Below are 27631 nucleotides of genomic sequence, written 5' to 3' on the forward strand. Positions count from 1 at the left end.
TAACATTATTCAAGTGTCATGAAGCTGTTGTAGTAATAACTTTGAAGTTTCCTTTCACTAAAGACTGATTGTTGGATCAAGTTGTGTTAATTCTTTGTTCAAATGATAAACACTCAATTTATTAAGAAGAACCAATATATTCTTACAGTTCTACATACTGGTATTATTGTTTATTTAATAAATCTAGGTATGATAATTATTTGTTCTGATGATATGTACAAATTTTACCAAAGAGAAGCAACAGATTCTTACAGTTCTACATACTGGTATTATTGTTTGTTTAATAAATCTAGGTACGACAATTATTTGTTCTGATGATATGTACAAATTTTACCAAAGAGAAGCAACAGATGCTTACATTTCTACATACTAATGTAGTTTTAAAAGAAATGTGGATAAACTGTAACAATTTTAGCAAAATACTGAACAATCATTAAAACCATTAATATAGAACTTTGAATCATAAAAACACAGACTCAATACTAAAGCTAATTTTGATTCCCAGTTTGTTCCTGAAGAAGGAAGATTCACCTTTTGAAAGTGCTTGAGTTATAGTGTTTTTCACTTTATAGAACTTTGAGTTTGTTATTTCAGTATCTGTTCTGTATGTTGAGAATATTTCGTTAAGTATGCTAAACATTTATTATAAAATCTGTAACACTATTTAAACTGAATATTTTTGTTACCCATTCCACACACAATTATTTTTTCATAATAGTTCATAAAGTCTGTAGAAAAATAACTATTTCTTTGGATATGACTTGTAAATCTGACACTGAATCAATCTGTATAGTTACAGCCTTCACCACGTGTGTACATTGGTACAAGCACATTATAAAGTAAAAATTAATGTATTCTAGAACTGTTTTTGGTACAGTATTTATAAGTAACATTATTTTAATTTAACTTTACATTGATACATACTACTAAAGATATTTGTATAAAATACATGTATAAATCTTCTTGTAGATAGTTACTTGTTGTACTTGAAAACAGATTTTCAAAATAAATTAAACATCCTACAGGCTGATACTGTCATGAACACTGAAAACATTACATATTCCTAAGATCTATGTTTCAAATGTTAGTATTAAAATAGATTTCTAAATATTCAGTTTTGTGTGTTGTGTAGCATACTGAATGATTATTTGGCTTAAATTATATGTTTGTGACATTGAAAGGCAAAATCCATAGTTCCTTAAGAAATAGAATTTCAAATTACCAATATTAACAAGGTATAATATAAAACAAGGACCTTCTATTTTATCTATTTTCCAAGACATGTTTAGAAAATCAAACAAGTTGGTCCTGCCCATCTCTTCTGTCTTTGGAAATGTTTGTTCACATGTACTTACTTCATTGTATGAAATGTTTATAACCAATCAAAACATCAGAATTTCTCTTACGTGATTTTTCTGTTTTTATAAAGTATCTTCATCAGTAAACTCATTTTTCTATTGTAGACATGAAACAATCATTTTGTTTTACATATTACACTTTCACAACTCAAAAGGCTTAGCAGATTGTGACATGTGAGTACTAATTATGTAAACAGAGAATATCATTGTTTTCTATTTTATTTATTTATTGTTCTGTGTTTTAAGACAAGTAACTGAAATTTAAATTTAAAGATTAATTTGTAAATAGTAATTATATATATATATATATATATATACATACATGTATCAGAACTCAAATGTGATTGTATTTTACAAAATACAGGTTCTCTAGAACAAAGGAAAGTCAGTTTTATAATATTTTATATCAACTGTGGTTACACATGACTCACTGATTTGTGTATTAAAAATTGTTGTAACATAAACCACTCAACACTTTGTATTATTATACTTTGGATGTTTAACTTAGGTTGAAACTTACAATTATTATAAGATAAACTACATTATAAGATTTGTCACACTGACTTATTTTTGTTTATAAGCTTCAATGGCTTATGTCGATTTAAATACTGTTTACTAAAACAGTAGTTAAAATATGAATTTTAAACATTAAGTGTTTTAAATTATATCTTCATATATCACATGTCTACAGACTGACGTAGATATCATGACACTTATTTCTGTTTCTGTGACTCAGCAATAACAACTAGATTATAAAAGTTTACCTGCTACACAATATTATATTAAGACTTATTTGACTGTGTTTATGTTATCAGTACAAAATATACTCAAGTTGAGGGGTTATTATGATGTGATAATTTGTGTTTAGTGTGTACAGTGGAACTTGTTGGTTTAAATAAATAATTAGGAAGCTTTCAATGTGACTTATCTCTGCAATGTGTGTGTTATTTTTATGTGTTTTATATAAAAATACTTTCAATGTGACTTATCACTGCAATGTGTGTGTTATTTTTACGTTTTATATAAAAATACTTTCAATGTGACTTATCACTGCAATGTGTGTTATTTTTACGTCTTTTATATAAAAATACTTTCAATGTGACTTAACACTGCAATGTGTGTGTTATTTTTACGTGTTTTATATAAAAATACTTTCAATGTGACTTATCACTGCAATGTGTGTGTTATTTTTACGTCTTTTATATAAAAATACTTTCAATGTGACTTAACACTGCAATGTGTGTGTTATTTTTACGTGTTTTATATTATAATACTTTCAATGTGACTTAACACTGCAATGTGTGTGTTATATTTACGTGTTTTATATTATAATACTTTCAATGTGACTTAACACTGCAATGTGTGTGTTATTTTTACGTGTTTTAATCTTATATAAAAATACTTTCTCTAGCAATCAAAACTTGATTTTTAAAACATTTTAACAAAACAAGTAATAGAGCCACGGCAACATATGTAAACATCTGTAATGAATGTTTTGAATTACACATAATTCATTTTCAGTAAATCAATAAAATTAATTAATTAAACAATCTTTAGTATAAATATCAATATAAACGTACAATAAACAGTGTTATAAATATTAATATAAGCATACAATAAACAGTGTTATAAATATTAATATAAACACACAATAAACAGTGTTATAAATATTAATATAAACACACAATAAACAGTGTTATAAATATTAATATAAGCATACAATAAACAGTGTCATAAATATTAATATAAACATACAATAAACAGTGTTATAAATATTAATATAAATATACAATAAACAGTTTTATATATATTAATATAAACATACAATAAACAGTGTTATAAATATAAATATAAACATACGATAAACAGTTTTATAAATATAAATATAAACATACGATAAACAGTTTTATAAATATTAATATAAACATAAAATAAACAGTATTATAAATATTAATATAAACATACAATAAACAGTATTATAGATATTAATATAAACATACAATAAACAGTGTTATAAATATTAATATAAACATACAATAAACAGTGTTATAGATATTAATATAAACATACAATAAACAGTGTTATAGATATTAATAACAAAAACCAAAAAACTGTTACTGAAAAATTGCATCAACTGTACAAAGTTCAAAAGTAATTAATAACTTTAGTAACTTTTAAGTTTTGTTTCTCTAAGTAGATTATTGTACCAATTAATTACTTCATCTCTGTAACATGAAATATGAACTGATAGAATTGTTTTAAGGATGATGAATAAAAGCACAATAGTAATATAAACATTTGACTCTGAGACATTTAATACTAGAATGGTTTTAAATATTCCATTTTCAGCAATATACATTTAAATGAGGTAAAATGTTAGATACAAAGATATCTAAATTTATAAAGTTCCAACATCTTATGGAGAGGAATTAGAATACAAACTAACAAAATAAAATAAATAAATAAAAGATGATGTTCAGGTGAAGAATATAATATACCTTTATCCATCCTACAATTTTATATTATATCTAGTGTTCACTCATCTACCATAAACTGTGGATGAATCTGAAATTTGAGGTAAAGTATATAACTGATAACTGTTGTTATGTTACGTTGAATTTCTCAAGTGAAATTCAAGAAATGGTTGTTTTGTTTATTATTATTATTATATTATTATTTTATTCTATTTTTTTTTCGGGTTGCATGACCAAAATATCAAACTCATGAGTGGGGTGAAGAGAATACCATGAGCAACCCTGGTTATCTCTGTTTTTAAGTAATGGGGACTCACATATTTAAACCGAAACACCTGCCAGTCTTTTGTAGTTTTTTCTGTTCAATAATGGGGGTGTAGAAACCGTGCTATGGCCATACGTCTCATGCTACTTACCAGACGTCTTATCCTGTGTTGAAAAATCTCATGCCAATCGTCTTGCAATACTTGGATCAGCTGATATCTGTTCTGTGGTAATATATTGAGACTACTGGCCACCAGATATCTTGTTCTATATTGAAGAATCCCATGTCACTTGTCCTGCAATATCTGGATCAACTGTTATCTGCTCTCTTTGTAATATTTGGAAGTGTTGTAGCCCACCTCATCCCATATATGTTCAGTGGAGTGTAGGCAGTGGTAAGTATGGTGGTCGTAGCATTACGTCAACATATTCTGCATGGATACGTGCAGAGTGCAAATAAGCATTGTCCAGCTACAATACAGTGACATCATGGTAGTCTCTGAGGAAGAGAATTACGTGGGGTTTTAACACGTTAAGCATTCAGGTTCCTCTGTATGTGATATTCTGTGGTTGCCTCCTCAATCCACGTCACTAGGTACACTCCAGTGATTGGTATGTCGTCATATTGTTTTCCTTCTCTTCTCCAGACAAGTTGAAGTCCATCAGACCCGACAATACGAAAACGTGACTCATCTGTGAATAGAACAGTGTTCTATGGCTTTAGTATAAAAGATATAGCCCTTTAATAATGTTTTAGTTGCTACTTTTCCCTACCAATACAAATCAGATACTTAATGTTCATATATATATATATATATGCACCTCGTAAAAATAAACAAAGACGTGTACAAAATAAATGACATTTACAATGCATCCACATTCATAATGTTTAGCCTCTGTTCAAAATAAATAATTCACCATTATCAGTGATTAGAAAATATCTGATTTTGTTGGTTTTTTTGGAATTTCGCACAAAGCTACTCGAGGGCTATCTTGGGCTTCTTTTTTACCAACGAATAGTGGGATTGACCGTCACTTTATACACCCCCACGGCTGGGAGGGCGAGCATGTTTAGCGCAACGCGGGCGCGAACCCGCGACCCTCGGGTTACTAGTCGCACGCCTTACGCGCTTGGCCATGAAAAATATCTGAATAAAACATCTTTGCTGATATATTCAGAATTGAGAACAAGAAAGTGATAGAGTCTAATCACGATACCACCTTTTCCAGCTGTCATGGTTTTAGTGAAACTCCAGTATCTTTACGTTATACACCTCCTGTCCTGAACAAACTATATTCAGATATCGAGATAATTCTCATGTTTATTTTATATGCTCTATAAACCCGATTTTAAAAGAGCTGATGTTGTTTAAATGTTGTTGCTTTTAAATTTAGCTAATGTTGCTCCTGTCTTCGAGGAAAGTGAGAGAAATTGTCCACTAACATAGACCTATCAGTCTTACATCATGTGTGTAAAATGTTTTGGAAAGTCTGATAAAAGACGCTTTATAAAGTCATTTAACAAAATTTATTATTTTATCAGATATTCAACATGGTTTTAATGAGGAAAAATCATATCTAACAAATATTTTAACATGATTTTAAAATGTTACTGGACACGTAGATGAGGATAAAGGTATGAATTTAGTGTATCTGGATTGTCAGAAAGCAGAAAGTGTCACATAAAAACTTATAAACAAAGCGTGCGTGCAGGGTCTCATTCTAACAACTAATTTAATTACGTTTGTGTACTTTAATGGTATAAAAAACAAAAACAATACAAAGTCCTACATTGTAAACTTCTATCATAAACTGTGTTTAGACTTAAGATAATTGAATAATGATACATATATTTTCTGTGTAATAATATTATTTTATCAGTTTCCAAATGTTTTTTGTTTCTATGAATGACCTCAGAGATCAATTTTTATAAACTATTAACAACATTTGTGTTACAGAATATTTAAATATACTTTTTCATGCATTTTAATAACTTAAACAAAGATTTCCACACTTTATACTTATATACTTTAACAGATAAACTAAGACTCATTAAAAGTATGTCGTTGATTATAAACACGTTTTCCAAATACACTTTAAGAAATGATATTATGAATTTCAATGTCCATATCGATCATATTACTCCTGTATAGAGAATTTAGTCGAAGCTTCTATTAACTATTAAAGTATCTTAAGCCTATTTTGTTCAAAGCATTCAAAAAACTCTCAAAACTTTCAGAATACCATTGAAGACATGCTTTCATTACTACTGCTAATGTAATGAACACTGCACCTACCAACTCGACAAAGTTACATCTTCACCAGTTATCGTGATTTGAAAGATAAAAGAAAAAACAATTTCCAAGGAACCCACTAAAGCCACACAACAAGCCTTTTCAACGAAGAGGGCGTTAACATAAAAATACTGAGTGACAAAACTAAGTATTCCAATTCCAAATATAAACCAAATCACAGTTCCACATTCTGGAAAAACATTTTGTTTAAAAATAAACTGATAAGTGTATAACAGTGGATATTTAATTTATCGATCTATGTCTTATTCGTTTCTTCACAACATGAATAACACCAAGTGGAAGAGAATTATAATGAAAACCTCGGTTTATCAGTGGATATAAACTTTTCTAATCTAGTGACAACTTGTTTAGTGCTAGACAAATTTCTCAAATAAATCACCTGGAATTTACCGCCATCTGTTCTTTGAGGCAAACGTCGATAAACTAGACATTTTGATAACAACATCCAGACCGACAGTTTTACTTGTTTTGTTGTATACCATATGTAGTATAAAACTGTGATGTAGTTAGATTTTCTGACATTTGTGTTGACGATTTTGTGTGTTACATTACCCTTGATATTTTTCATCGTTTGTCATTCTCTTTGCAAGTTTGATAACTTCTTTATGTGTTAGTTTATGTTTATATCTAAAGCATTCTGTCAAACAAACTCTTATCTATACCACACTAATCTCATGGTAAATAAACATATTTCAATACAAAACAAAGTATAAACTGAATTAGAATAAATCTTTCAGATTACTATGTCTGATGTGAAAAAAATTCCTTGGAGACAAAATAAAAGTTACTTACTTAAAACAGTAAAAGAATCTTTCCAATAAAACTTCAAACATCAAACGTAGCTCTTGTCTTTACATCAATACTTGAACCTTTCAAATAAAAATGTGAAATGACGATTTCGCTTGCTTTAGTTTGGAGTTATATAACAATATCGAGACTGTCTTCTCAATGAAAAAATAAAATGTCATGCGTTTGAGAAGAAACCGTATAAATACAAATCAGGTTGAGACTGTAAAACCTCAGTTCAGAAGGTTCAAAAAGTAGTGACATCTGTTGAGCAGAACTTAAATGACGTAAAGGAGAATTAAAATTTTTAAATAGAAAAACAAAATGAACGAAATATTTAAAAGTTAAAGTTACGAATGATTCATGAAAGGAAAAGGGGTATTAATTAATAATTGGGAATTCGATCTGAAAATATTCAATAAGTGATTTTACACTTCGAAACCAAAGAAAGGTGAAAGTGATTTAAGAAATAAATTTTGAAACGTGATAATAACGTTAAAGTATATATTTTAATACATTGTAGTAGCCTCACATGGATGATGATGTTAAAGTATATATTTTAATACATTGTAGTAGCCTCACCTGGATGATGATGTTAAAGTATATATTATAATACATTGTAGTAGCCTCACCTGGATGATGATGTTAAAGTATATATTATAATACATTGTAGTAGCCTCACCTGGATGATGATGTTAAAGTATATATTATAATACATTGTAGTAGCCTCACCAGGATGATGATGTTAAAGTATATATTATAATACATTGTAGTAGCCTCACCTGGATGATGATGTTAAAGTATATATTATAATACATTGTAGTAGCCTCACCTGGATGATGATGTTAAAGTATATATTATAATACATTGTAGTAGCCTCACCTGGATGATGATGTTAAAGTATATATTATAATACATTGTAGTAGCCTCACCTGGATGATGATGTTAAAGTATATATTATAATACATTGTAGTAGCCTCACCAGGATGATGATGTTAAAGTATATAATATAATACATTGTAGTAGCCTCACCTGGATGATGATGTTAAAGTATATAATATAATACATTGTAGTAGCCTCACCTGGATGATGATGTTAAAGTATATAATATAATACATTGTAGTAGCCTCTCCTGGATGATGATGTTAAAGTATGTATTATAATACATTGTAGTAGCCTCACCTGGATGATGATGTTAAAGTATATATTTTAATACATTGTAGTAGCCTCACCTGGATGATGATGTTAAAGTATATATTATAATACATTGTAGTAGCCTCACCTGGATGATGATGTTAAAGTATATATTATAATACATTGTAGTAGCCTCACCTGGATGATGATGTTAAAGTATATATTATAATACATTGTAGTAGCCTCACCTGGATGATGATGTTAAAGTATATATTATAATACATTGTAGTAGCCTCACCTGGATGATGATGTTAAAGTATATATTATAATACATTGTAGTAGCCTCACCTGGATGATGATGTTAAATTATATATTATAATACATTGTAGTAGCCTCACCTGGATGATGATGTTAAAGTATATATTATAATACATTGTAGTAGCCTCACCTGGATGATGATGTTAAATTATATATTATAATACATTGTAGTAGCCTCACCTGGATGATGATGTTAAGGTATATATTATAATACATTGTAGTAGCCTCACCTGGATGATGATGTTAAAGTATATATTATAATACATTGTAGTAGCCTCACCTGGATGATGATGTTAAAGTATATATTTTAATACATTGTAGTAGCCTCACCTGGATGATGATGTTAAAGTATATATTATAATACATTGTAGTAGCCTCACCTGGATGATGATGTTAAAGTATATATTATAATACATTGTAGTAGCCTCACCTGGATGATAATGTTAAAGTATATATTATAATACATTGTAGTAGCCTCACCTGGATGATGATGTTAAAGTATATATTATAATACATTGTAGTAGCCTCACCTGGATGATGATGTTAAAGTATATATTATAATACATTGTAGTAGCCTCACCTGGATGATGATGTTAAAGTATATATTATAATACATTGTTGTAGCCTCACCTGGATGATGATGTTAAAGTATATATTATAATACATTGTAGTAGCCTAACCTGGATGATGATGTTAAAGTATATATTATAATACATTGTTGTAGCCTCACCTGGATGATGATGTTAAAGTATATATTATAATACATTGTAGTAGCCTCACCTGGATGATGATGTTAAAGTATATATTATAATACATTGTTGTAGCCTCACCTGGATTATGATGTTAAAGTATATATTATAATACATTGTTGTAGCCTCACCTGGATGATGATGTTAAAGTATATATTATAATACATTGTAGTAGCCTCACCTGGATGATGATGTTAAAGTATATATTATAATACATTGTTGTAGCCTCACCTGGATTATGATGTTAAAGTATATATTATAATACATTGTTGTAGCCTCACCTGGATGATGATGTTAAAGTATATATTATAATACATTGTAGTAGCCTCACCTGGATGATGATGTTAAAGTATATATTATAATACATTGTCGTAGCCTCACCTTACTTATTAACGTATTTCTTGTGGATATTTTACCCGTTTCCAAACTTTGCTGTACTCGACCTATGAAATGTGGTGGTCACTTATCTGTCTAGAATGCACCAATCAATCCATTGGTCACTCCAAACAAAGGTAACGTTTCTCTTCATCTCTTGATAATTGGTGTGTTACTTTAAAACCTAACAAAACCAAGGGACAAGAAAATATTCTCCCATAGCAGTTCATAAAATATTCAACACACATATATATTTCAGAAAAACGACCAAATTCCTATGGGTTACATCTACGTAACTAAAATTGTACCAATCATCAAATCTGTAACACAATGTCTCATTCACGTAAAGTTACGCCTCATCTTGTGCCCCATGTTAAAAGGTATACATTTTTTTTATTTTCTAGAAATGGTGTGAAAAAATGGACATTTCCAGAACAATAGGGTACCCAAATTTACTGTATCTGTCAGTCTTGAAATTTCATCACTCTAAAAGAAACATTGTTACAGTAAAGTGTACTGGTAGATGCTAATAAATTATTGTATTTTGATCAGATTAACATATCTTATGACAGGAATAACGTGAACACATCCTTACTAGGGTTTCAAGAAGAACAGAAACGAAAGACAGTTCAAACGAGGTTGTTTTGAAAGAAGGGCTAACCATTAATGTATATCAACCAGAATTATCTACCTTCACTATGTTATTCAGGCAAGATAGCAAGCCAACAGTGGGATTAATAGTTGAAGGACGACTGTTATTTCCATATGGAACACATAAAGAGGTCGTGCAGTAAATGTTTTGGTAGTTATTTCTCGTGGTGAAAAAACTGCTCTTCATATCCTCCAGCGAAATGTCAACGGGACCTCCTCCTTACATCACATATATATAATATTTTTAATATATGCTAGATTAAAGTTGAACAATAACTTTGTGTTCCAGTATTATAATGACATTTCACTTGGAGTACATATTTTAGAGTAGAAAGTTACAAGATCGACATGGCCAGTAGAGCCTCCATATCTTATTCCCATTGATAACTGTTGGGTAGAAGTGAACCAGAAAATCGCTAACAAAAGCTCTAAATAAGCTATTGTAGGTGAGTTGCAGAGCCTTCTAGCGATAAGCTGAGATGAACTTACGATGAAGTATACCAGTAACCTTATCTACAGGCTGTGTTTCATTAAGATTATGCTGAGTTAGATGAAATGCTGAACATCTTGGCCAAGTATGCACTTAAATAGTTTCTTTCAGTGTTTAAAGTTAAACTTTAACGACTCTCAATATCTATTTTTTCACCCATGGCGGGTTTGTGGTGATGGAAACATTTGATTTTATCAACAATTTTTTGGTTGAGGGATAGTATTGTAGTCATACCCATTATATAATACCCATGTTATTTATATTTCCCAGTACTTAATTTACCAGTTTGAGGGTCCAAAGATAAAGCGAATATAGTTCTTTCAGTGCAGATGATAATGTATGTAGCATCAATTCTGGGAAGTAAAGGTGAATCCACTAATAGAACATCTCACCATATCCTCTTATTGGTCAGGGACTTCTTTCTTGACCAGTAATAGAGACAGCTGCAGGTGGTTTGAGTGACACCTTGTGTCGCGATAAGACAACATATACCATTTTACATTACTGGGAAATCCTGAGACTTAGTTTCACATGGCGTTCTTCATTATGGACTAATGAGCTAACCATTTGTAACATGTTGACAAATAATGTATCTTCATTCATCAGTTCTACACGATAAACACAAGTTCAGTCTCACAGTTGTAGATCTGAAATTGTCATAAGTACAACTGTTCTACAGAAAACTGCAATTCTGGAGGAACTAGTGAGTTTCAAAAGAAAATAAAATCCTGTGGTAACAATGAAAGGGAAGGCTGTAATTCATTTTCACTGAAAATAAAATAATCGAACCACTAATTAGTCAAAAGAAAGATAGTGATATTCATTAAAGCTTAACTTTCGATAATGAAAGTCGCTATTTAAGTGCATTGTTGCCATACTAGGCAAATAGACATGGAATGCTGTAGGTAAGGTTATTGATATACTTCATCGTAAGTTTATCCCAGCTTATCACTGGAAGGATCGGCAGCTCACTAAAAATAGCTTAATTAGAACTGTTGTCAGCGAGTTTCTGGGTCAGTTTAAAACAACAGTTGTAAATGGAATTAAAATATGTAGGCTCTACTGGCCATATCAATCTTGTAACTTCCTTCTTTAAAGTATGTACTGTAAATGTAACACAAAGTTATTGTTCAACGTAAACCTTAAATAGGTAGAAATATTATCTACATGTGATGTTAGAATGAGATGTCATTGATATTTCGCTGGAAGATATGAAGAGCAGTTTTCACCACAAGAAATAGTTGCCAAAACATTTACTGCACCACCTCATTATGTGTTCTGTTTGGAAAAGATAGTCGTCCTTCAAATGTTAATCCCACTCTCCAAATACTTCGAGTGATGAACATGAATCATACCACCAAATTTAAAAAGCCAGAACAGGCTTATCAAAAACGTTTACATGTTGCCAGTGTCCTATCTGTGAACTGGCTAAATATTTTGCCTAAATAATATACTGAAGGTGGATAATTCTGGTTGATATACATTTATGGTTAGACCTTCTTTCAAAACAACCTCGTTTGAACTGTTCTTCTTGAAACCCTAGTAAGGATGTGATAACGTTTTTCTTGTCATAAGATATGTTAATCTGATCAAAATGCAATACTTTAAATCAATAGTTTATCAACATCTACTAGTATACTTTCCTGGAACAATGTTTCTTTTACAGTGATGATATTTCAAGACTGACAGATACAGTAAACTTAGGTACCCTATTGTTCTGGAAATTTCGATTTTCTCACACCATTTCTGGAAAATCAAAAAAATTCATAACTTTTAAAATGGGACACAAGATGAGGCGTAACTTTACAACAAGTATAGAGAAAGTCTAAGCAAAGAAGTGATCTTGGCGAACAAATGCTCAAAACAAGTTACACAGACTAAAATAGAAATTCGTAAATTCACACACTACCTTCTCTGCTCTACTCGGGCAATTGCTTAGCAACTGCTTCATAAATAATATCTTCTGGTATGGACAAGGACATTTCTGTCGGTCTTGCTTGTACCATATCACATGCATAATTAGATTGTTCTCAGTATAGAGGCTTTTATAAGATTCCATCTGATCATCTGCCTTTACTCATGTTACCTTCAACTCTGTATGTTGTACAACAGGAACGCTTGCTATATTCTCTAACACAGCGTCAATGTTCTGTCTACCATATTTGGTCGAGTATGACCAGGTGGTAAGCGCGATTAACTAGTATTCTGATCATCGTAGGTTCCAATCACTGTCACACCAAAGAAATTCGTTCTTTTACCTGTAGAGGAGCTACATAGTCACAACCAATCCCACTGTTCGCTGGTAAAAGAGAAGCCCAGGGCTTCTTTAATTTTACGTTTGTTTATGTTTGTTTATTTATTTAGTATTTGAGTGTTTTCTATGGTTATGTTGTGTTTATATGACTTGCTATTTTCGCAAACGTGTGAAGGTGACTTTTTATGTTCTTTGAATCTGGTTTCCATTTTTCTGCTTGTTTCTCCAATACAGAAGTTGTGGCAGTTATTGTATTTTATAAATAATGTTGGTGTTCTGTTCGTCAGTGTTGTTTTTACATAGTATAGACTTCTGTTTTGTGCCTGGTTTTTGAATAAATTTGGTGTTAACTGTAATGTAATATTTTGTTGCTTGTTTTTGCCAAATGTTGGTTATTTTTCTGCTGAGTCAGTGTTGGCACTTGTGTTATTGTCATGTGTGTGAGAGTTATTACATAAAAAGGTAACTTTTCTTAGGTGAGTGTTGGCTATTGTGTTAATTTTGTGTGTATGAAAGCTAGTACACCACAAATGGTAACTTTACGTAGGTCAGTGTTTTGAGAGTTTTTTCATATGGATGTAATTTTTTTTAAAGGTGGAGAAGTCGTTTTCGTCTATAGATTGACAGAAGTTATCCCACTCTTTGTTCTACTGCTGTAATTTTAGTTCTTTGATGTAATTATTTTTCTCTATTAGTTAAAGTTTACATCTCTCTGTTGAGTGTGATAATAAATTGTAGTCTGATGATGTGGCCGTGAATGTATAGGGTTAAATTTTATGATTATATAATGAGTGAAAAGTTCTGTCTCAGAACTGTCTTAGATATAGCAGATTGAATTAATAACCTTAATGACTTTTCTTCCATGTGCTCGACAGGTGTGTGAAGGGGCGTTGTTGATAAGGGTTGTATTGAAATAGATCCTTCTTCCGCTCGAGTCAAGCCGCGGGCTGGTGGTTGGGGGTTGACGTTGGATGGGTGGTGTTGAAAATAGAAAAACGAGAGGGGGATCATGTTCACCCCAGTGTTTTTTAAAATGTGGGTGAATAATAATAAAAACAAGTGAAGAAAACCTGAAAATGTATCACTAGATGAATATCCATGATGGTAGGAAAATGTGATGTGTATATTATTTACCTTGACCACTGTATCTCAAGTGGTCATTTCTAAGTTAAGGAACATAGAAAGAGAAAGAGAAGGTTCGTTCTCCAAATTGACCAAGGATGGTTTCGTGGTTATGGCGCTCGACTCGCAATCTGAAGTTGTGAGTTCGAATCCTTGTCACACCAAATATGCAGGCCCTTTCAGCCGTTGCAGCGTTATAATATTACGATCAATCCTCCTGTTCTTTGGTAAAAAGTAGCCCAAGTGTTGGCGGTAGATGTTGATGAGTGGCTGCCTTCCGTCTAGTTTTGCACTGCTAAATTAGCGACTGTTAAAGTAGATAGCCCCCGTGTGGATTTTCGTAATATACAAAACAAGCAAACAAACCTTCACGCAGTCGGCAAGATATGTTTGACTGGTTTTAAAATGTCTGGCTTCCCAGATCTTGAATATCTACAAAATTAAAATTATTTCCGTTAAATAAAAGTTGAGAGAAACATACACTGTGATATTCCACAGTAAGTTACAGCTACCGTGTTTTGACACTGGTGTGTCTTTTGAAATATACGCTGATACACATGTGTTCGATTCACAAACATCTGTCTTAGGAAAGTCGAACTTTAGAAAATTTGTCTTCAAATGTTTGTGACATGTTTTTTGTCTGTTTTGTAAAACTTCCGTGTTGTTCAAAATAAATAACTGATAATTTTTAGCAATTAAAATAAAAATAACCGGGAACAAAAGTAAAAAAAGTTTACATGGTCTTCAGAATCTGTCAACAAAAAAAGATTTTTAAATTGTTTGTTCAAACCACATTCAGTCAAGATTGTGACGAGTCGGTAACCAAGGTGTCACGTTCTATCTTGGGCTGAGTGAAAATAAAATATACTTCTTACTGACCGCCTGGTTTCAGTCTGTTTATGAGAATATTATAACAAGATATAACAAGAGAAGATTTTCTCTCTTGTTATTGTTATTTTTAAAAAACAGTTCACGATGTTCACTACTTAACATGAAGATGATCGTGTTTTTAATGTTTCTGTTCTGTTTGTTATGTATTCCACTTTACATAGAGTTGATGGTGTTTCTTATGTTTGTATTCTGTTTGTTGTGTACTTTACTTAACATAGAATTGATAGTGTTTTTAATGTTTTCTGTGTACTCCACTTATTTTGTAATGAATACTGTTTTTAATGTTTGTATATTTGTTGTGTACTCCACATAAGACAGAGTTGATTGTGTTTTAATGTTTGTATATTTGTTGTGTACACCACTTAACATAGAATTGAAAGTGTTTTTAATGTTTGTATTCTGTTTCTGAGGTTTTCAATTATCATAGAGTTTACAGTATTTTTATTGTTTGTATTCTCTTTGTTGTTTACTCCATTCATCATATTGTTGATGGTGTTTTTAAAAGACAGAACAAGTCGTACTATCTTTGGATAGTCGATACAGTGAGTGATAGTTAATAGCTGCAATAATGGGGTTTCGATTAATAGATGGATTAGTGATGGTGTCTTTTATTAACGGATACAATAACTGATAGTGTCTCTTTCAAGAGTTAATGTCCTCCAGTGGCACAGCATTATATCTGCGAACACCCACCATAAAAATCCGAGTTTCGATAGGTGTGTTAAGCGGAGCACAAATAGATCATTGTGTAGCTTTGTACTTAACCCAAACAATCAATCAATAAAAATTAAAATCAATACCAGCTGGATAAAAGGCTGAAACAAGGTGTTATTTAGGTCAGTGTAATTTATTTATTATTTGAAGGGTTCCGATCTTGATGTAAAAATAACACCCATGTTTGGGCATTTTACACATTAATTTGATATATTTACTGTTATCCAGTTTTTGTTTTGTTTAGTATTGAAATGTGTTTATTTACCATCAGATTGTTTCGTGAAGATAAGAGTGTGTGACAGAATGTTTCAGGGACAAACATAAACTAACACATAAAGAAGTTATCAAACTTGCAAACAGAATGACAAACGATGAAAACAATATCGAGTGTAATGTAACATGGACCATTTGACTAAGGTGCTTGACCCGTAGTCTGAAGGTCACGGTTTTGAATCCCCATTTATCAAACATATATGTTTTGTCAGACATGAGGTCAGTATAATGTGCGGTCAATCCCACTTTTCGTTGATAAAAAAGTGAATCAAAAGTTGATGGTGGATGGCGACAACCAGCTACTCTGTGTCTATTCTTACACTGCTAAAGTATGGACGGCTAGCGTAGATAGTCCTCGTGTATCTTTAGATAAAATTCAAAGTAATGTTACGCAGAAAATCATCGGAACAGATGTGAGTAAATTACACGTCGTAGTTGATAACGAGAAATCCACTTGAAGTTCCATCCGTTTTATGATAAATTACACATTCACAAACATGAGTCATCCAAGTTTTAGATCCACATGTGTTTTACAGCATCTTGTTATGTATGTTTATAATTATCGTATTTTCAACAAATGTACAGCCATATGTAGATATATTGAAAAAGGAACTCACGTTAATATAATTCTATAAAGTTGTTGGAAATGTTCTCTTGTTCCAGACAAAATAATATATATAGAGAAATACTGAGAATTTACTTCATTTATTAGATTAACATAATAAAACTGTTTGTCTGAATGATGTTTCAAAAACAGTTTATGGATTATCGGTCTCAAACATGAGATGATAGTAAATTCTGGGTGATTTATTTAAGTCTAACACTTAGAAAAGCTAGATCCTCTGGTAAATGAAGGTTTTTCAGATATAATTCCCCTCCAGTTGGAGTTATTCAGGTTGTGAAAGAAACAAAAAGACACAGGTCGGTAAATAAAATATCCACAGAACCATAAACTACAATATAACAAAATATTCAAAAGTGCCATACACTAAAATATAACAAAATATTCGCAGTACCATTCACTAAATTATAACAAAATATCCACATTACCACATACTAAAATATAATAAAATAACTACAGTACCATTTACTGAAAAATATTAAAATATTCACACTATCATATATTAAAATATAATAAGCTCTCCATGGTATCAGATACTAAATGTAACAAAATATCCACATTACATACTAAACTATAATAAAATATCCATTGTAGCATACACTAAAATATACTAAAATATAACCGCAGTACCGTTTACTAGAATATAATACAAAAACACAGTCCATACACTAAAATATAACAAAATATTTACAGTGCTATACACTAACATATAACAAAAGTTCTACAGTACCATACACTAAAATATAACAAAATAGTCACACTACGATACACTAAAATATAAGAAAATATCTACAATATTAAGTACTAAAATGTAACAAATTATCCACAGTACCGTAGACTGATATGCAATAAAATATCCAAAGTGCCATACACTAAAATATATCAAAATATCCATGATGCCAAATACTAAAATATAATGAAATATCCCGAGTACCATACTATAATATGTAATAAAACATCCTCAGTACCATACACAAAAATATACTAAAATATCCACAATATATTGCACTAAAATACATCAAAATATCCACAATGTCATATACTAATATATGATAAAATATCCACACTGCCATACACTAAAATATAATAAAATATCCGCAGTACCATATAAATTTTTTTTATAAAATAACCACCTTTCAATACTCTAAAATATAGCAAATCATACACAGTACCATACACTGACATATAATAATATATCCAAAGTGCTGTATTCTAAAATACAACAAAATATCCACCGTATTATACCGTATATAAATTAAGGCAAGAGTATTTAGAAACAAGGATCACTTGAAACAGAATAATGAAATTCAATACAGTTAGAACTCTTTATATCTAATACATGGGACACATAGTGTAAGTCTTCGATCTACAAAACTATTTGTGACAACAGGATAATTGATAACCAGAGATGGCAACATGATTTTCTAATGAACGAGGATTCTCCTTCTCGCTGTACCAAGGTAAAGATGTAGGTTGTATTTGTGAACCAAACAAAGAGTATTCATGGTTGTAAGATTGAAATAATACTGTAATGTTTACTGTGTAATCTGTAATGGTCAGTGAGTGAACAACAACTAAATAATAATTTAATTTATTATTGTTTTAAAGGTAAGAAATAAGTGTTCAGCTATTGATTTGGCTTGGACTTTTTCTACTATATGTTTCTCTGAACACATGTTAAAAACTTATAGCTATATTTTATTTTTATATCATGTTCTGGATGTTCGAGCAGAGTTAACTATAAATCACGAAGAATATGAAAAACAGGAGTACGGAAAGAGGAAGTTCTTCCTTTCAAGTGTCAAAGACACTGGAAAAGCGCAATCATTATTGTTTGTCCCAATATTTCCGCTGACATACGAGACCTGACAAACTACAGACCAAAAAGCCTCCACAATTCCACAGGTAAAGTAATGTTAAGAATTATAAGTTACAGATAGCTGTACCATCTGGAACTCAACTATATGATAAAGGAAATTCAAAACAAAGCCAGACACAAAAGACAGACGAGCGATCACCTTGTAGAGTGACTGAAACCATATTTCAACCGTAAGCACATGACAGTCGTTACATTTCTTCGCGTTAATAAAGCTTTTGATAGTGCCAAAGCATAATGTTATTTTAATTGCACTATCTCAAGATCCCTGACACAATAATCAGATGTATCTTGAGCTTTTTCTCAAATAGACGAGCCAGAGTTCGCATACATCAAACGCTTACACGTCCGTTTACTCTTACGACTGGTGTCCCCAAGGGGTCAGCCCTAAGCTCGCTGTTATAAATTATCCACGTCAATAGTTTCCCGTTCCTAGAACTCCCGTATACTCACGCATCGCAATATTTAGACGATGTAGCAGTTTGGAGTACATCGATTGACCTCTCTATTCGTGGCTAGTAGAGTTCAAATTTTGTCGAACCACATAATGACGTGGTGTAACAGGTAACGTGTTTCCATAACAAAACACAAGAAATTATGTTTCACAGAAGTTTTAAAAGGAAACAGAAGAATATTACACAAACAAAAGTGAATTTATTAAACACTAAGATCAAATTTACTAAATCGATTAAATTCCTCGGAGACACTTTCAACATGGCACTAAACTGGACACACCATTTTAACATGGCACTGAACTGGACACACCATTTTAACATGGGACGAAACTGAACACACCATTTTAACATGGCACTGAACTGGACACACCATTTTAACATGGCACTGAACTGGACACACCATTTCAACATGGCACTGATCTGGACACACCATTTTAACATGGCACTGAACTGGACACACCATTTTAACATGGCACTGAACTGGACACACCATTTCAACATGGCATTGATCTGGACACACCATTTTAACATGGCACTGATCTTGATACACCATTTTAACATGGCACTGAACTGAACACACCATTTTAACATGGAACTGAACTCGACACACCATTTTAGCAGAATTTCTAATTCAGCGAAACAACACGTAACCTTAGACAGATCAGAAACACCTATGAAGGATGCTCCCAAGACATCATCATAACCATTTACATATCGTTTATCAGACCTCTCATGTGATATGGGTGCATGGTTACTTGCACCATGTCCAGTCGCCTCAGAAAATGGTTAAAGAATATACAATACCAGATAATAAACGTGGCATATCGACTACCCCTTAATATTCTACTCCATGTTAGTGAGAAAATATTCAGCTACAAAATACTAGCTCAATGCTAAAACACACTAACTCGACAATTCCCAGCGATGGCTGAAACACCACACACATCCACCAGTCTCCTCGTTACTTATGTAATACCTAGAGCCATAATCGTAAATGTTTGTATATTGTTTTTACATCTTTTACAAAGAAAGGAACCGTAACTTCTGTCGTATAGCTCAGGCACTCCAGGGAATAATTAGAGACAGACAAGTAAAAGTTGTGTTCTTCTGTATCCCCTACTAAATAGTGGTTAGCATCAAGTAAAATGAACTTAAGCAAATATCTTTAATAAAGATGCTTGATACGGCTATATCGATTGCATGGGGGGATGACAAGAAACAGTTCATCTAAATTCTATGGCTTTAGTATAAAAGATATAGCCCTTTAATAATGTTTTCGTTGCTACTTTTCCCTACCAATGCACATCAGATATTTAATGTTCACGTACGTACACCTCGTAAAAATAACACATGATAAGACATCTGGAACAGATAATATTCCACCAATGGTTTCAAAGAAGACTAATGGTTTTAAAGAAGAGAGGAATTACGCTATCAAATATTACAGTGCTTTTCTATGTCTAACGGACCCTTGGTCACGAACAAATACGACCTTAGTGTGAAACCTTCAATACGAGTTCATGACTTGACTTACTTTCAGTAGATTTACTAGAGACAAGAGGCTTCTCGTTGTACCGCGATTTATCATCAAAAGAACGTTTCAATTGATTATCGAAATCACTGTAAAAGTGGATAACGTTTGTTTCATCCTTACTTGACATCTTGAAATACGATCAAGGCTCTTTAACTCTGAAACATGGCCAAGACAGGTGATACCCCTTTGACTTATGATCTCTGGGGAATAAGAGGCAATCACTTCGATGAATTATGACATGCTGTTTAAGTGAATTTATATGAATGTTTTTACAAACTGATTTTGTGTGGTCGACAAATACGACTTGTTTTGTTGACCATACAATTTGTAGTGAGATCACCTGACTTATAGGTATGCAACCGTCTCGGAATTAGGGATATTTATAACAATGGAGTTACAAACATAGAAAGTAGGATAAATATATATGTGACCAATAACACCAGACAATATTTATGAATATTCAAATATGCATTATGTGTTTGTAAGTTTCAATGTTAAATTATTATGTGTGGTAAATATGTAGAGATATAAATAATTATGTTACAACAGATAATGTGAACATTATTTTATGCAAATAAGGTAAAATAGTATTGACTATAAAATTGAATAGAAAACGTATTCAATGTAAGTAAAGCATGACTGACGTAACAGTGTTATTACAGTTGCATCATTCCAGTAATAATTTTCCTTTGAAGCAACTCTTTAAATGATTATGGATATGAATTAACAATATAAGTTGTTTGCATTTAATGGTAAAATCTACGTAATACAATTAATTTTATTAGTGGTAGCTCTAACTGTAAGCTGATACTTTTTTGATGATATCTTCTAAGTTATATGATCCACCTGTAGTGCCTTAACAGAACTAATCACTTCACCTCATTCTCTTCAGGATTATGTAAAATAGTATATAAACTAGATGTAATGTTAATCTTAGGCTTTTATCATTACTAGAGATATGATGATATGTTGATATTTATTGATCTACATTTTTCTCTTGTGGTTGGTTCATGAACTCTCAGCAGTGATTACTTCAACATTACACGCTTTTCTATAGTTATGCACGATCTGATTCCACTTTGTGGAACTATGACTCACAGCAATGTAAGCCTAGCTACACGCCCCCTCTGGTTCCATATTTTATAAGTACAGCATCATTGTTTCCACCTCATGGAGCTCTCTGCTCCTCACCTCCTATGAAGAAATCAGTCAGAGCTTGCGTTCAGGGTCTCATTCTAACAAATGATATAATAAAGTTTGTGTACTTTAATGGTATGAAAAACAAAAACAATCCAATGTCCTACAATGCAAATTTCTATCTAAAACTGTGTTTAGTCTTCATATATTTCAACTGTGAGATTTATATAAATTCTGAGTAATAATATTATTTTATTTGTTTCCAAATATGTTTTTTGGTTTCTATGAATGACCTCAGAGATCAATTTTTAAAAAATATTAACAGCAATATTTATGTTACAGAATATTTACTAAAACTTCTTCATGCATTTTGATTACATAAAGAAAGGTTTTAACATTTTTTCTTATTAATTTTATAATTTCTTATTAATTAATGGTTATTAATCTTAATAAATAAAGATTCATTAAAAGTATGACGTTGATTAAAAAACACTTTTTCCAAGTACACTTTAAGAATTGATATTATGAATTTTAATGTCCATATCGATCATATTACTTCTGTATAGAGAATATAGTCGAATCTTTTATTAACGTTTAAAGTATCTTAAGCCTATTTTGTTCAAAGCTTTCCAAAAAACTCTCAGGACTTTCAGAATACCATTGAAGACATGCTTTCATTACCACTGCTAATGTAATGAACACTGCACCTACCACACTCGACAAAGTTATATCTTCACCAGTTATCGTGATTTGAAAGATAAAAGAAAAAACAATTTCCAAGGAAACCACTAAAGCCACACAACTAGCCGTTTCAACGTAGAGGGCGTTAACATAAAAATACTGAGTGACAAAACTAAGTATTCCAATTCCAAGTATAAACCAAATCACAGTTCCACATTCTGGAAATTCAGTCTCGTTAACAATAAACTGATAAGTGTATAACAGTAGAGTCTGGATGACACAGTAATGGAAGATAACCACAGCATAGCTTAAAGATTTTATCCTACGCACTATGATGGTCGTCAACGAGGAGAAAAAACCATAACCAACAGCTAGTAACGATCCAACAATTCGAGATTGTGCATCCAATTTACTGTCCAATCCTCCAAAAAGAAAAGATGGACAACTAATTAAGATGATCCCAACAATGGCTAACGGGATGGCTATTACGTCAATAAAATGTATTGTTTCTCGCAGAATGAAAAAAGCTAGAATTACAGTGAATATAATTTGTGTCTTTGTAAGGACTGTAACATCGCTTAGTGGCAAGAAGTTTAACGAATTATACAAGAACAATATACCTATCGTTCCAGTAATTCCTCGGATGCATATTATTAAATACTGGAACAGAATCTTTGGGAAGAAAGAGTGACGGCTATGTAAAATAATTGGTACACAGAAAGCAGCCATGTATATTCCACGGTAAACCAAAATAACCTGTCTGGAGACACCTGGAGTAAGTTTAACCAGCATCCATTGAATACATTGAGCAATACATATAATACAGTTAGAATAATTCCAATACCAGGAAATTTGATTTTCTGAAAGGGAGATCCAAATGTCTTTGACATTTCAAAGGAAGTGTTTCCTCTTTCCGTATTCCTGTTTTTCATATTTTTCCTGATTTATAGTGAACTTTGTTCGGATAATCTAGAATAAGATAGACAAATGAAATATAGTGGTAAGTTTTTAATATGTATTCAGAGAAAAATATAGTAGAATAAGTCAAAATTAAAGAAATAGCTGAACACTTATTTCTAACATTTAAAACAATAATAAATTAAATTATTATTTGGTGATTGTTGTTCACTCACTAACCACCACATTTTACACAGTAAACATTACAATAATATTTCAATATTACAACTATAAATACTCTTTGTTTGGTTCACAAATACAACCCACGACTTTTTTTTGGTATATTAAAAATGAGAACCCTCGTTCATTGAAAATCATGTTGCCGTCCCTGGTTATCAATTATCCTGTTATCACAAATGGTTTTGTAGATCGGAGACGTACTATTTGTTTCCCGTGTCTTAGATATAAAACGCTTTAATTATATTGATTTTCATTATTCCTTATTTGATAACTTCTTTATGTGCTCTTTTATGTTTATATCTAAAGTTTTCTGTCACACAAACTCTTATCTATACCACACTAATCTCATGGTAAATAAACATATTTCAATACAAAACAAAGTATAAACTGAATTAGAATAAATCCTTCAGATTACTATGTCTGATTTTAAAAAAATTCCTTGGAGACAAAATAAAAGTTACTTACTGAAAACAGTAAAAGAATCTTTCCAATAAAACTTCAAACATCAAACGTAGCTCTTGTCTTTACATCAATACTTGAACCTTTCAAATAAAAATGTGAGATGACGATTTCGCTTGCTTTAGTTTGGAGTTATATAACAATATCGAGACTGTCTTCTCAATGAAAAAATAAAAAGACATGCGTTTGAGAGTAAACCGTATAAATACAAATCAGGTTAAGACTGTAAAACCTCATTTCAGCGGAGTCAAAACTTAAATGAAGTGAAGGAGGAGTAAAACTTTTTAAATAGAAAAACAAAATGAACGAAATATTTAAAAGTTATAGTTACGAATGATTCATGAAAGGAAAAGGGGTATTAATTAATAATTGGGAATTCGATCTGAAAATATTCAATAAGTGATTTTACACTTCGAAACCAAAGAAAGGTGAAAGTGATTTAAGAAATAAATTTTGAAACATGATGATGACGTTAAAGTATATATTATAATACATTGTAGTAGCCTCACCTGGATGATGGCGTTAAAGTATACATTATAATACATTGTAGTAGCCTCATCTGGATGATGATGTTAAAGTATATATTTTAATACATTGTAGTAGCCTCACCTGGATGATGATGTTAAAGTATATATTATAATACATTGTAGTAGCCTCACCTGGATGATGATGTTAAAGTATATATTTTAATACATTGTAGTAGCCTCACCTGGATTATGATGTTAAAGTATATATTATAATACATTGTAGTAGCCTCACCTGGATGATGATGTTAAAGTATATATTATAATACATTGTAGTAGCCTCACCTGGATGATGATGTTAAAGTATATATTATAATATATATACTTGTTGTAGAGTTACGCCTCATCTTGTGCCCCATGTTAAAAGGTATGCATTTTTTTGATTTTCTAGAAATGGTGTGAAAAAATGGACATTTCCAGAACAATAGGGTACCCAAATTTACTGTATCTGTCATCCTTGAAATTTCATCACTCTAAAAGAAACATTGTTACAGTAAAGTGTACTGGTAGATGCTAATAAACTATTGATAGAAATTATTGTATTTTGATCAGATTAACATATCTTATGACAGGAAAAAACGTGAACACATCCTTACTAGGGTATCAAGAAGAACAGTAAATGAAAGATAGTTCAAACAAGGTTGTTTTGAAAGTAAGGCTATCCATAAATCTATATCAATCAAAGTGTCTGACTTCACCACGTTATTTGGGCAAAGTAGCTAGCCAGCATACATTGGCATACATTTTCATTGGCAACATGAAAACGTTTGTGATAAGCCGTTTTCTGGCTTGTTAAATTTCGTTGTAGGGTTCATGTTCTTTACCCAAGGTATTGGGAGAGTGGGTTTAACAGTTGAAGGAAGACTATCTTTTTCATAGGAAATATATAAAGAGATGGTGAAGTAAATATCTTGGCAGCTATTTCTCGTGGTGAAAAACAGCTCTTCATATCCTCCAGCGAAATTTCAGTGACACCTCCTCCTAACATAACATGTAGATAATATTTCTAACATATGCTAGGTTTAAGTTGAATAATAACTTTGTTTTCCAGGATTATAATAGCATTACACTTACAGTGCATACTTTAGAGTAGGAAGTTACAAGATAGTTATGGCCAGCAGCGCCTCCATATGTTAATCCCTTTTACAACTATTGTTTTGAACTAATCCAGAAACTCGCTTACAACAGTCCTAATTAAGCTATTGTTGGTGAGCTGCCGATCCTTCTAGTGATAAGCTGGGATGAACTTACGATGAAGTATATCAATAACCTTACCTACAGCATTCCATGTCTATTTGCATAGTATGGCAACAATCACAATTAAATAGCGACTTTCAGTATTTAAAGTTAAGCTTTAACGAATATCATTATCTTTCTTTTGACTAATTAGTGGTTCTACTATTTTAATTCTAGTGAAAATGTATTAAAGCCTTCATTTTCATTGTTACCAAGGATTTTATTTTCTTTTGAAACTCACTAGTCCCTCCAGAATTGCAGAGTTTTCTGTAGAACAATTGTGCTAATGATAATTTCATATCTAGAACTTCGACTGTAAACTGGTGTTTATCGTGAAGAACTGATGGATGAAGATACATTGTTTGTCAACATATTGCGTATGGTTTGTTCATTATGTACATCATCAGACTGACTCTTTGGTTTCAAGGAGCTTGAGTTTTGAACAGAGATCTCTTGTGAAGCTAAGTCTTGTGATTTCCCAGTGATGTAAAAAGTTACAAGTTGCCTTATTGCTACACCAGATGTTATGTTTTGAAGCATCCTAAAGCTGTCCACATTACTGCTTTTGACACCAATAAAGAAGATGTCTCTGATCAATAAGAGGAGGTGGTGAGATGTCCCATCGGAGAATGCACCATTATTACCCACAATTGATGCTGCATGCATTACCATCTGCACTGAAATAACAATATTCACTTTATCTTTGGACCCTCATGCTGGTAAGTTAAGTAGTAGAAAGTAGAAATAGTATGGGTATTACTACATTAATATTCCTCGATCGAGAAGATGTTGGTAAAATCAAATATTTCCTGTGGCATCACTACAAACCAACCATGTAATGAGTCTTGACAACTAACTTGATGTGAGTTCAGAATGAATGAGGTAATCTCTACCTCAAAAACAAATGTTTTGATGATGAAGACCAGGAAGGGAACCTGCACATTAGAACTGCTGGTGTTCCGTGACCCAAGTTGCCCCAACTGCAGGACCAGTGAGGATGCTCAAACGTAGAACCTCCAACCAAACTACCTAATTTTATTAGAAACTGACTTATCTTAAAACAAATCCCAGTGCTCAAAAGACACTACCAGAAGATGACCGGTAAGTGTTTGGAGGTTCCAACTTTTACACAATAGAGGAAAATTAGATGTTGCAAGAAAACCACTTCCTCTATTGTTTGAAGAAGTGGTGTTGCCCCTGAGGTCTTTGTTAATCAAGATAGAGAAAGAGTCCTGATAAACACTCAGGATGACCTCAACACTATAAGAGTCCTGATAAATTCTCAGAATGACCTCAACACTATAAGAGTCCTGATAGACACTCAGGGAGAACTCAACACTATAATGACAGCTTGATAAACACTCAGGGTGACCTCAACACTATAAGAGTCCTGATAAACACTCAGGATGACCTCAACACTATAAGAGTCCTGATAAACACTCAGGATGACCTCAACACTATAATGACACCCATATGGAAGATAATTGAAACATGATGAAACTGCTAATAAGTACTACCATGATGAGAAATAAAACTTTGAGAAATTTTGTAATAAATTTCAAATTTTCTAAATAGGCCTATTGTTATAAAGTTAGTAAATTGTGCACTTGTCATATATGTGGCTTTTTAAAATTAATTTATAAGTATATCTGTTTTAGTTTCTTTCTCTTTATAAGTGAATGTAGAAGGCATTGGTTTACAGTTTTTCCCACATATATAGGTTAAAATAAGTGTTATTTCACGGTTTGGATTCTGGAATCTAAATTACAAGAATTCAGTTCTGGGTTTTATTGTTTTACTTA

The 27631-nt window shown here is 31.7% G+C and overlaps 1 long non-coding RNA gene across 2 annotated transcripts; it reads right to left on the reverse strand.

Annotated features, from left to right (window-relative positions):
• Positions 1-4017: 4017 nt before the first annotated feature.
• On the reverse strand, positions 4018-24228 carry LOC143248622 (uncharacterized). Of its 2 annotated transcripts, none has more exons than XR_013027097.1 (2): positions 24076-24228; positions 4018-4789 (listed from the first exon to the last, which is right to left on the reverse strand). It is a non-coding gene; the product is annotated as an uncharacterized LOC143248622 (long non-coding RNA). The 2 variants fall into 2 exon arrangements; XR_013027098.1 differs by lacking the exon at positions 24076-24228 and adding an exon at positions 6394-7426.
• Between the last annotated feature and the right edge of the window lie 3403 nt (positions 24229-27631).

This window comes from Tachypleus tridentatus, chromosome 4 (genome assembly GCF_004210375.1).
Source record: "Tachypleus tridentatus isolate NWPU-2018 chromosome 4, ASM421037v1, whole genome shotgun sequence".
In the NCBI taxonomy this organism is placed as follows: Eukaryota; Metazoa; Arthropoda; class Merostomata; order Xiphosura; family Limulidae; genus Tachypleus; species Tachypleus tridentatus.